The sequence below is a fragment of the Miscanthus floridulus genome, chromosome 7 (genome assembly GCF_019320115.1).
Source record: "Miscanthus floridulus cultivar M001 chromosome 7, ASM1932011v1, whole genome shotgun sequence".
Lineage (NCBI taxonomy): Eukaryota > Viridiplantae > Streptophyta > Magnoliopsida > Poales > Poaceae > Miscanthus > Miscanthus floridulus.
Genome location: NC_089586.1, coordinates 23,504,103 through 23,517,130, shown reverse-complemented (window position 1 = coordinate 23,517,130; position 13,028 = coordinate 23,504,103). Strand labels below are relative to the sequence as shown.

The following is a 13,028-nucleotide window of genomic DNA, read 5'->3' as shown; positions in this document are numbered from 1 at the left end:
AACTGTTGTTTTAAGTATGCCTTTACTATTTCTAAGTTTGTGGTAATGTTCCTAGGTGTTAGGCCTTTAACTGAAGATGAGCATCTTTATCTTAGGTTATGCAAGTTAGGTAAGTTGATCTCGTTCTTCAAGTTAAGTTAGACACACGCTTTAAAGTGATTTGAATAGAGCTATTTTTAATCGGTAAACGAGTGTCCAGTGATGTTTTCGTTAAACACTTACTGTGATTCATTCATTATGAGCATCATGTCATTCCTTATGCATCCATGATATTTATCTTGTGCATCGGCATGCAATAGGTGTACCAGAAGGAGTGACCCTGCTAGAATTCGAGGAACCGAGCGAGCAGCAGCAGCCGACACCGGAGGTTTAGGAGGTGCAGCCTTTAGGAGAGGTGCCAGACGAGGTTGCCGTTGAGTGCCCGGATCACCGTCCATGCAACTTTGTGAAAGGCAAGCCCCGGAGCATATTAAGCCTCCTAATTTCTGAAATGCAGTTAAAGTATTATTGTTACATATATATATATATATATATTGTTGCATTAAGTTTAGGTGTTGGATGCAAACACTTGCTGCATTGATTATCCAATCCTTGTCCAGATATTGATACCCTGAATCCTATGTAGCTTAGGCTCATGTAGTGCTTAGCTCTGCTTAAACATGGTAGAAGTCAGGTGATTCCCTGTCACTTGCGAGATATAGGAAGATACATATGGCACGGTTGGCTATATTTGCTATCGTGGAAAAGAACCAGTCTTAATTTGAAATGAAGACCGGGCGGAGGCTTGCTGGTTTGCAGTGACTCCGTCTGTGTCGCTTAAGGACTGGATCTTGGAGCCTTTCCTGTTCATGTTGAACGCATGCCTCTCTCTTAGTTGGCCATGTCCAAAGACCGACCGCGAAGCCGAGTAGCTCAACTCAGGCCGGGAGTCGATAAGTATAAAGTACGCCTTGGAAGGGAGCCGTAGGCGTGAGTCCAAGGGCAGGTGATTTAAAAGTCCTGATCGTCCTGACAGAAGGGTAATCCCTGAGAGTGCTGGCGCTGATCGAACCCGTGAATTTGGTTCTTGAGTTGTCCCAAAGGTGACCCACGGCTACCCTTGCAAAGTATGCCAGGGTGAGAGTTAGGAATACCCCCTCAGCTGAGTTGTAATTCGATTTGAGTCGCCGTCTCTCCCGGTTAGTGAGAACTTGACGAGCTTATCTCCAATGTAGATAAACTAAATAACATAATGGTTCGGAAATGATGATATGATGATGACAGTCTTATTATACCTGCTATGGTTAATATTGTTTGCTCCTAATAAGTGAGTGCTCTAGGACAGGTGCTAATCTAGTGGACAGGTAAATGATGATAAGCTTGATGCTAAATTTAAATTGATTACTATAATCATAAGCTCTTTTATGCAACTGTATCAAGCTAGCCCACCTCATAAGCCTTGCATAACCCTTGGTGTCTTTATTTTTGGTTTTGACGGGTAAGTCTAGCTAAGTACCTTCTCGTACTCAGGGTTTATCTCCCACCTGTTGTAGATGACCAGTTCTACTTTGGTTGCTGCAAGTACTGCCTTCTCCTAGCTGGGGATGAAGACTAGACCGTTGGACGCAGTCTCTCGTAGTTCTCATACCTGATGACGCTTTTGTGGGACATGACTCAGATTTGGCAATGTATTTGAAACTATGAAGTTATGTACTAAACTTGTTGCTTCCGCGAACTTGAACTTGGTTTGTAATATTTTTATTCGAACTCTGATGAATGTAATCCGAATGCTACTTGTGAAATGTTGTAACGAATGATGTGTTGTGTTGAATCACTACGGTCTTGGTTTGTATGTCGAGAGTTGGTTGAAATCCTTCGTGATTTCCGGACTATCGGGATTATGGGAGCTTAAGTACAGGAATTTGATCACTTCGGTGATTGTTTTTGTACTTACGTTCTTATGATTTGGTCGGTTCTGTTACAGGTAGTAGTGCCTAGTCCGGTACCTACCTCAAGTACATCAAATTGTGATTCTTGGATATGGACCAGAATTTTTTAAAGTTTCGCTACATAGGGGATAGCTAGCGTATACACTATCCAAGAGTTCTATAGCAATATCAGAGTTGGCAAATAAACACGTGGGAGAGTTCGGGTTCTTTTGATAACTCATGGCCATTGCAAGTGTCAAGTCAAACATACATTTCGCCATAAGTAGCATACATGTATAACTATGCAAGTTAGCTGCTATGACAATGTGACTCTGTTTGACGACTCTGGAGCTACGGATTGGGTGTCATGGAGGAAAAGAAAAAAAATAAAAGGCCATCTGACCAGCTCGGCGATGACCTAATTTTTTACAATTCCATGCACAGGACTTCAACTCGATGATAGGGGCACTCGAGTCTTGACTCACACGGTTTCGATTAGCTGACTGTCGGTCGTGTCCCTAAATGCGTGAGAGAATGCTCACACCGTTTGCGTTGGTGCGGCATGGTCCTAATAGCACGAAGTCACCGTGACAAAACTAATTGGTCACGATGCTCTAAGAAAAAAACTAGTGACAACAAGGTCTGCATGGTGCATCACATACGATTCACCCACAGCCAGCCCAGAGCTTAAATATGTTGTAGTATACGCTTGTGATCTCGCGCCTTTGCTTGTTTCATATTGTTCAGTTTGGGGTATGCTAAATATCATCGTTAGTATGCTAGACATATAATGTTAGTTCTGTGCAAAATATCACCGTTGGGATGTTAGAGAAAACTGATATAGATTTGTGGTTACGACCGAAAAGTTCGACCTGACTACCCGTACGCATGCGGAAATATTCCGCGTCGTACGTACAACAGCATTAGCGGCCACCTTTCCAAAACTGAATGTAAAGGCCATCTTTACTTAGGGACTAAGGACTATGAGTGTCTCTTCCTGAAGCCTTAAGATTCCGAGTGTTTCATGAACAATTTAGTGGGGAGCGATGAGAGACGGAGAAATACCTCACCATATGTGAACTATTGAGTAAAAATATCCGACCTCTTATGGAGATGGGACAGAGAGGTAATATGGTTTGACAACAATGAAAGTGGTGATTTGAAAACTCATACTGGGATCACCAACGCGGAGAAGGCCCTTGCTGCTGTGGATCTCTTGACGCGGCCGAGGCAAGTATGAGTTGGTCGTCCTAGTTAATTGCTTCAGAAGGAAAACTATGTAAGTATAGCGGTTAAGCTTATGGATTGCTAGTACTGAAGCTTATGTATTCCCTTCTCTGTATTGCTTTCTTTTAGAGTGATGAAGATGTATTCCTCTCTCTACATGTCTGTGTTCGAAGATGTATTCCTCTCTCCATGTGTCTGTGTTCGTTGTATCCAATGACAAAATATATAACAATGTTGATTAACAGCCCTATACCTCATCATTTGCATCTGCAGTTTTCTAGCATTATTTACTATTGGAAAAAAAGATCTGCCTTTCAATTATATATGTTGGCTTTGATCTTTGACAAAGATGAATAGAGATAACCGAGTACGTATGACGATAGTAACTTTCTAGAGGGCAGGAAATATTTTGTGGTGCCTAGGCTTTTCCATGTATTGTAAAATGCAAAATACCAATCTTGTTGGACCTTTGTAGAACTTTTTCAAGATTTTTCGTAAACCGATGCAAGGTTACCTGAAGCTCATCATCTAGCACGACAAGTCAGGCATGGCCTAGAATGTTGGCTCTAGCATAAAGCCTTCATAGCTAAAATAGGGAGTTTCATATGGTTTTAGCAAGATAAATAAGCAATCAAGTGATTCTGAGTGTTGGCATCATCTTTGCACCACTGCTACAGCTGAGCCAAATTAGCAAAAAGTTTAGCATACACCACACTATTAGTCCTATTTATATGTTCACGAGCGTTATTTTGATTCAGAACACGGACATCATTAGGCGATGTTGCATGTTAGACTGATAGAGCTGTCCATGTGAAAAAAATGATGTAAAAAACAGTTAACAATAGTAACCTTGTGCTGAGAAATCTATGGCAGTATGCTTGCGTGCATACATATAACTATACAAGTTAGCTATTATGATGATGTGACTTTCTGTTTGATGACTCTAGAGCTACAGATTGGGTCTCGTGGAGGAAAAGAAAAAAAAGAAAAGGTCGTCTGGCTAGCTTGACAATGACCTAATTTTTCACAATTCCACGTACGGGACTTCACTCGATGACAATGAGAGGGGCACTCGAGCCTCGACTCACACGGTGTCAATTAGCTGATTGCCGGGCGTGTCCCTAAAGGCGTGAGAGAATGCTCACACCATTTGCGTTGGTTTGGCATGGCCCTAATAGCACGAAGTCACCATGACAAAACTAGTTGGTCACGACCCTCTAAGGAAAAAAACTAACTGGTGGCAACAAGGTCTGCATGGTACATCACATACGATTCGTCCATAGCCAGCCCAGAGCATAAATATGTTATAGCATATGCTTGTGATCTTGCGCCTTTGCTTGTCTCATATTGTTGTTTGGTTTGGGGTCTAATAAATACCATCGTTAGTTTGTTAGACATATGATGTTAGTTCTGTGCAAATATCATTGTTGGGATGTTAGAGAAAACTGATACGGGTTTGTGGTTATATATAACAATGTTGATTAACAGCCCAATGCCTCATCATTTGCATTAGCAGTTTTATAGCATTATTTACTATAGGAAAAAAGGATCTGTTGTTCAATTATATATGTTGGCTTTGATCTTTGACAAAGATGAACAGAGATAACCGAGTGTAGAAAGAGTATGATGATAGTAACTTTCTAGAGCGCAGGAAATATTCTATGGTGCCCAGGTTTTTCCATGTATTTCAAAATGCAAAATACCAGTCTTGCTGGTCCTTTGCAGAACTTCTTCAAGATTTTTCGTATACAGATGCAAGGTTACCTGAAGCTCATTATCTAGCATGACAAGTCAGGCATCATCTAGAACGTTGGCTCTAGCATAAAGCCTTCATAGCTAAAATAGGGAGTTTTGTATGGTTTTAGCAAGATAAATAAGCAGTGAAATGATCCTGAGTGCTAGCATAATCTTTGCACCACTGCTACAGCTGAGCCAAATCAGCAAAAAGTTTAGCATACACCACACTATTAGTCCTATTTATATGTCTAGGAGTGTTATTTTGATTCAGAACACGAACATCATTAGGCGATGTTGCATGTTAGACTAACAGAGATGTCCATGTGAGAAGATGATGTAAAAAACCAAAAATTTGAGACAGTTAACAGTAGTAACCTTGTGCTGAGAAATCTATGGCAGTATGCTTGTGTCGGATATCTATACCCGGGTATCCGAGCCAAAGGATTAATGAGTGTCATGTCGGCTCATCCGATGGTTAAGGATGCAACTGCGGCCTCGTCCGACCCCTAGGGGCCAGGTCACACCTCGTCCGACTCTGAGGACGAGGTTTTCGCCTCGTCCGACCCCAATGCGTGGGCTCCGACTCTGAGGACAAGGTTTCCGCCTTGTCCGACCCCAAGGCGTGGGATCCGACTCGTCCGACCCCAGGGCGCGGGCTCCGACTCGTCCGGTCCCACGGGGAGGGCTCCGCCTCGTCCGACCCCGAGGGTTGGATTCTGTCTCGCCCGGCCCCGGGGCAAGATTTCTGCCTCGCCCGTTCCCTGGGGCTCGGATTTGCTACCGGATAAAAGCAGTAGCCCCAGGGTGGGACCCGAACCGCTTCAACCACTATGGCGTGGAGGCGCATGCTCGGGAGCACGTCTCGGGCGCGTCCTGATGCGGTTGGCGGTCGCATCAGGCCATGCTAGGCGACTCACGTCGCCCACCGCGTCAACAGGGCAGCACTGTGCTGCCAACTCCCTGCCTGACCACCGTCCAACGCCAGTCGACCGGCGTTAATTGACTGGCATTGTACCGCCAGCCCCCCGTATGGCCTCTATCAGGGGACCCTTTGACCATTCTGTCCGCTCGGATGGGATGGAAGACAAGAACGGCGCACGACGCCCGCATGTATGCTGCAGCGGCCAACAGGACCCCGGTGCGACGTCGCTGCCACCACGATCTACAGGGTCAGCGGGACCCATGCAAAGAGGAGGACGGCACATCCCCGGGAGCCTTATTTCTCTTTCTTTTTGTCCCTCTTCCCTTCTCTCGGCCTCTCGTATCCTGTTCTCTCCCCATGGTCTATAAAAGAGAAGGCAGGGCACCGTACATAGAGAGAGGTCAATCGACTGATAGATCAAACAGTAGAAGCATCGAGCAATCGAACCACAGAGACTTGGGAGCTCCTCCCTCTCTCGCCAGTTTGTGACCCCCTACTACAAACTCAGTGCTGGTAACACGAGCAGTCTGAAACTGGACGTAGGGACATTCGGCCTGAACTAGTATAATCCTTGTGTCCTCTTAGCACACCATCCGAGCCAGACGCGCAATATTAGAAATTTATTTGTTGGTGTTTACTCGAAACACCGACAGCTTGTGTGCATACATATAACTACACAAGTTAGCTGTTATGACGATGTGACTTTCTGTTTGATGACTCTGGAGCTACGGATTGGGTCTCGTGGAGGAAAACAAAAAGAAAAAAAGAAAAGGCCGTCTGGACAGCTCAGAGATGACCTAATTTTTCACAATTTATACTATTTTCTTATTCTTAGAAAAAAATTATGTTCTTTTTTTTAAGGATCTCGATTGAAGCATCTCGCACCTTTTTTAAGCATGAAAGATTCATAGGTTTTTTCCTTTTACTTTTTTTTCTTTTACTATAGTCTATTCTCGTATTATTTTTCTCCCCCTCCTTGGGTTCTTTCAATGAAGAATTATCTTCGATTTTTTTTACTTGATTGAAATTAAGTGGATGCAATGAAAAAAGAAGTTGAATTAGACTACTATTTCAATCTACTAATCGATTTTATATAGATTCTTCCATGTGCGGGACTTCAGCTCGATGAGAGGGGCACTCGAGTCTCAACTCACATGGTGTCGATTAGCTGTCGGGCACGTCCCTAAAGGTGTGAGAGAATGCTCACACCGTTTGCATTGGTGTGGCATGGCCTTAATAGCACGAAGTCACCATGACAAAACTAATTGGTCACGACCCTCCGAGGAAAAAAAAAACTAATTGGTGACAACAAGGTCTACATGGTACATCACATACGATTCCTCCATAGCCAGCCCAGAGCATAAATATGTTATAGCATATGTTGGTGATCTTGCGCCTTTGCTTGTCTCATATTGTTGTTTGGTTTGGGGTCTGCTAAATACCATCGTTAGTATGTTAGGCATATGATGTTAGTCCTATGCAAAATATCATTGTTGGGATGTTAGAGAAAACTAATACGGATTTGTGGTTATATATGCCAAACAATCAGAGGAGGAGCTGGATATTACTCTCTCCAATACCATTTATCAGGCGCAGGAGAACAAATCTTAGATACCAAGGAGAGCTGAGAGAACGAGGAAGAGTATTAAACAGTGCCACATGCCAAGCTCACTCATGCCATGTTGCAGCCGAGCGGTGGTTATCCATTTTGATGCATTAACTGCAAGCAAGTAGCGGTGACTGTTCAGCTTCTATCCGCCAGTTAATGCGAATCACAATTTTAAGCAAGTAGCGGTGACCGTTCGGTGTAGTATTCGGATCACAGTATGATTCCCTGAATCAATTCCTATCTTCTCGCATCTCAGAAGCTAAGCTCTGGAAACATAGGCTACCGAAGCAAGATATAGACAAATTGCTAATTCTTGGTGTAATATTTTCCAAACGGCAATGTAGTTGTCATTCGGAAAAACATTGATGTAAAAATTTATTATCTGATGGCCTTTTTGGCCAAGATCGCTTAATACAAATTTAGGTGGGGAAACTCCCCTGGTTGACATTCAAAAAAAATGTGAATCATGATTTTTAGGAGATGCCTTATGTTGTACATATATTCAAAACTGCGCTCGCGCCTAAGAAATTATACCGGAGGAAGTAGTGTTCAACTCTTTGTCTGGAGGCTATTCAACTTTGAATGTTTTTGCGGACACAAACAAAAGATTTTGATCAAGCAATTAGTTTACAAAATCATTAATTAGTTTTTTTGTTTGGTCCTCTCAACCAAACTATTGTTGTAAAACGACCTCTTAACCAAACTCTCGTTGTAAAATGCACGAATTATTTTGTCCAGTCCTTCTAACTAATCTTGCGTTGTAAATTTTATAAATATTTAATCTTTATTTCAAAATTTATGCAATTTTTAAGATTTAGTTATTTTCATCCATTGCTTATGTACACATTTAACACTTTTCGTCTTCAAATTATGTATTTTATTTATATTCATGTTCAGTCTTTCACCCTTCAAATATGTGTTTTGAAGATTATACATCTTCTATGACAATCCTCGATGGTGGTATCATAAGATAGAATTGTTTCCACTAGCGATTCTGAAATCTTCTAATTTCTTGTCCATCACCCATCCCACCATGCCTCACTCTCCCATTTCCGATTCTGAGAAAAACTCAGTTTTATTTATGCCTAATAATATTGAAAGGAGAAAAGTTTTCTCCTCTAATTTCCATCTACAGGCGTTTCAAATCAAAATCTAAAACAATCCAAATCCACAGGAGACCAAGTTTCCAACAGCACGCATCTAACCACATTCCGCTCACAGGTGTTTCTAATCCAAATCTAAAACAATCCAAATCCACAAAAGACCAAGTTTCCAACAACACGCATCTAACTATAATCCGAAAACACACGAGACCAAGTTTCCAGCTCGTGGTCTCTAACAGCACGCATCTAACTACAATCCAGATCCACACGACACCAAGTTTCCAACAACACGTGCTTAACCACAGCACGGAGTCCGGTTCAAAGACATTAGAACATACTAAAATCTAGAACAATCCAAATCCAACACAAGACCAAATTTCCAACAGTGCACGTCTAACCATGGTATGATGTCTGATTCAAAGACGTATTAGAACAATTGATGCAATTGTTGCATCAATCTCCGAATCACAAGTCGTCCATATGATTGCACAACAAGCTGTACGTTTCATTGTTACACAGCATGTTTGCTAGTATAAGGCGAATAGGCGATAATATGTACATGCAAGCTCAACAGAAATCCATTATCGGACAACAATGGCTTTATACATCAGTTGCTCCGGCGTGGCTGACACAAGGGTAACAGTTCAGGAGAAACAGACACCACTAACCCACCCAAAGAAGGCCCTCCCACAGAATAAGGTTAATAAGTGCTTCCCCCTGATCATGTCTGTCACTGGAAATACTGATAGTACATTATCTTCCTATTTATTCAGCCCTTCAATGAGTATTTCTTTCCTGTAAATGCTGTGAATTTTGGGTCTTCTTTCTTGGGCTCCTCTGCTTCCTTTTCAGGTGCCTAAACATTTAATGCAAAATGGAACATCAAAGCCGAGTCCCATAAGGTAATCACTTCCACATTATGTGTAGATGGACTCAAAGAGATCAAAATGTTGTAAGACCAACCTTTTCGGCTCGGCTTCCACCAGAGCCAAAGACAAGTTTTCCTGTGGTCTTGCGCGATGAACTGCCCTGTGATGTGGTGGCTGTTGAGGGCTGCACACCATTGGTCGCATTAGCTTGACGCTTTGCAGGGGATGGGGCCAGCACATCTTTATCTTTGGAAGGCTTCCCATCCAAGCGCCTTCCTGAACCAGTGAAGGGGATGAACTTTGGTTCTTCTTCAGCTGGAGCCTCTGCACACCAAAAAAACACAAAAATAATTTGAATGACAAAAAAAAAACTGATGTAGAACAGTAATGGCATCCAGTGATGTATAGGACAAGAGTATTACCAGTAGTAGGTTCTGTGCTTGCAGGAACAGAAGGTTTTACTGGGTGGAGCAAAGTCAACCTCACAGTCAGTCTCAATAATACTTATAGCATTGGAGGGTTTTGTCTCCACTATATCAATGTAGTACTTCTTGTTATTATACGCTACCATAATGTTGTCACCTGTAGTTAGACAAGAAAAGTTCCGCAAAGTTTTCTCCAAGCTGCAAGAATGACACAAACAGGTCATTAATGTTATTGAGGGATTCAATCGCTACTAATACCATGTAACCCTAGTCAGAATACAGCAGTGATATGGGAAGGGAAGGGTAAAAGGATGTTTTCACTAGGATAAGAAATAGTTAATGAAAAAATACTAACATTGCCTTGGGATTTGAAATATCTAGAAAGTCTGTTGTATGAGGCTGCAACTTCACATATGTGCCCTTGGGGAGGTTGGCATTTTTTATGAACACCATATCTCCCTCTTGCAGAAGAAGATTTTGCATCATCTGAAGACCACATAAAGTTAGCTTTGTTGACGTGGTGATATAATAAAGAAGTGCAACAGTATCCTAGATCTTGACATACCCAATATGGCATGTAGATCATGCCTTCTTCTGCAATGAACTCCAGAACACCACAATGTGAAGTCCGTTCTGCTGCTGCATTGTGAACTTCAAATAGCATAGGGTATTCAATATGCAGAGATGCTGCAGAGAAACCAAATTTTTTTTCAGAATTGAGAACTTATTGAGAAATCAGTGTGGAAAAAATTGTCAAAAACATGGAAGATGAAGTATCATTGTGCATGTCAAAGATGAGAAGTAACGAATGTGCCTAACTTACCGAGACGATCAAGAGCTGACGGTGGCATTATAACTGGGAAGAAGCAAAATAATAACCCTGTAAACTTCCAATGGCAACTAAAATAGATACGGAGCTCAGAACTCAAAACTCAGGGAACAGAGAACATACTTTTGTCACCAGCCTCAAGCTGTGGCTGCAAAAACGGTAAAAAGATCTTTCACAATAAATTCCAAAAATGCAAACTAAAATATTATTTTAAAAGCTACTCCCTCCATCTCAATTCCCAAATTATAAGTCACTTTAGCTTTGTCCTAAGTCAAACTTTTCTAATTTTGACCAAGTTTTTAGAAAATACATTAACAGCTACATGCTCAAATAAATGCACTATCAAGACATTTCATGTAGAATTTTAACGAAACTAATTTGATGTTGTAGATGTGGGTCCATTTTTTCTATAAACTTAGTTAAAGCTAGAGAAGTTTGATTTAGGAAAAAGCTAAACTGACCTATAATTTGGAACGGGGCTGTAGTAATTATTCTAGCATTAGACATACAGAATTTACTGCAGGATGCAATTCTGTTATCATAACATTAGAAGCTTAACAGTAATTTTGTGACATCCTTTAGAAAGGCAAGAGTCAACAAACATGCCAACAAGTCGCTACTACAGCTTAGCTACTGATAATGTAAAGATATTTTACTTGTTCAATTTGCAAGTCATTTTGATAAGAAAAGAGAAGTTCCTCGCTCACAATCAAATGAAAATACACATTTGAACCCAACCTATGGAACATGCTACATATGCATACGGCAAAAGCAACTCATATGGAATAATAGAGTTGATTACAGTATCTCATAATGAACTACTATCTCATATAGTCATAGGTGCCATGAAACTTGGCACAGCATGAAACCATGACATGGAACACACCATATTCAACTAGAAAACATGGCACCTCATCACATTTAGATTTACAAACCTTGTCAATGAAGGATGCAGGATAGCAGCGATAAGTCTGCTCGAAAGTACTTCCACGGAATCCATAGCCTTCGAAGTACTACTCATGATGAACAAATGTATGAGAATTGAGGACACAACAGTGTGGTTGAGCAACAAATGAAATAAGTAACTTTTTTGTTGAAAATCTGCACATGTGAAAGAAGACAGGTGACAGCTCACAGCAACTATTTTAGTTTATGAGTATCGACGACATACTTGCTACATGAAAGAAAGTATATCTTGGTTCAGTTCTACAATCAAATGCTATCGTATTGGCCAAGCAAGTAGAGAGGGAAGACTTTGTGGATCTGAACTCACTGCTGCACATGGGAGGACAATGATGTAGACCTTGGAATAATCTCTTGGCATTGTTAAACTGCTCAGTTCTATCATCTACTTCCAAGTGGGGGAAGGCGTGTATACCAACTACTTACATGATTCCATAGACGAAATTCTCCAGGCCTAATGGTCGAATTGTTCAAAAAAGATAAGAAGAAAAACATAATTTTAGCTAGTACTTACCATTGTTTCCAACCAGAAGGTTAACCTCTTCTACTCCCTAGAATATGAGGGGGAAAGAGAAAATAAATTAAATGATGCAGACAAGACAGACATACAATACTAGGCGCTCGAGGTATCGAGCATAGATCACAGCTGCAAAAGCAATTGCATTCAGACTTTGGATCACAGATGCAACATCACAAAATAGAATTAACATTCACACTAAGGATATCGCCTGTTCGCAAACTGCTCATGGACATGATGACAACCATTTATGGAGGTATTAAGGTATATGTGCCATGGTATAGTCAGTTGTTTTAAGTCCAAGGAAATTTGATGGGAAAACGCAAATCAAAATTCGAGGTCCAAATACTAATCGGCATGGCAACAACAATATACTGATACAGCTTTCTGCACAGCGTGCTGACTTAACAATAGTTAACTTGTTACTTGAACTGTTGAACAAATAGACAATAGTAGGCTGCTAGCTGGGACAGGAGCTGACCCGGTAAGGACATGGGGTGCAAACATGTACACCCGATAATTTTTGCACAACAATCGAAGTTAGTAGGCATAATACATGCATATACACTTGTAAGTAGATCAGATCCGAATACAAACAGTAAGCTAGGGTTTGGGTGCTCGGTTGCGCACATCAGGAAGGGAAGACCAGAGAGCGGGCGTACCTGGTGGTGCTCGTCGCAGCTCAGGGGCCGAAGAAGACCTGGGCGTAGGGCGGCAGCGACGGCGGCCCAGTCCGTCTCCACGAGAGAGAGGGCCGAAGAAGACCTGGGCAGAGGGCGCGCACGCTGGGCGTAACGGAAGAACCGAAGAGGAGTCGAAGAGTGCGCCGGGGGAAAAGGAAAGGCAGGGCAAATGGTTGACCACGAGAGAGAGAGGTAGGCAATGGTTGGAAAAAATGGGGCAAAATTCCAAGGTTTTTC

General features: G+C 41.8%; 1 pseudogene; it reads right to left on the bottom strand.

Moving 5' to 3' along the window:
* Positions 1–8,891: 8,891 nt before the first annotated feature.
* Positions 8,892–12,099, bottom strand: LOC136462836 (uncharacterized; annotated as a pseudogene).
* Positions 12,100–13,028: the final 929 nt, after the last annotated feature.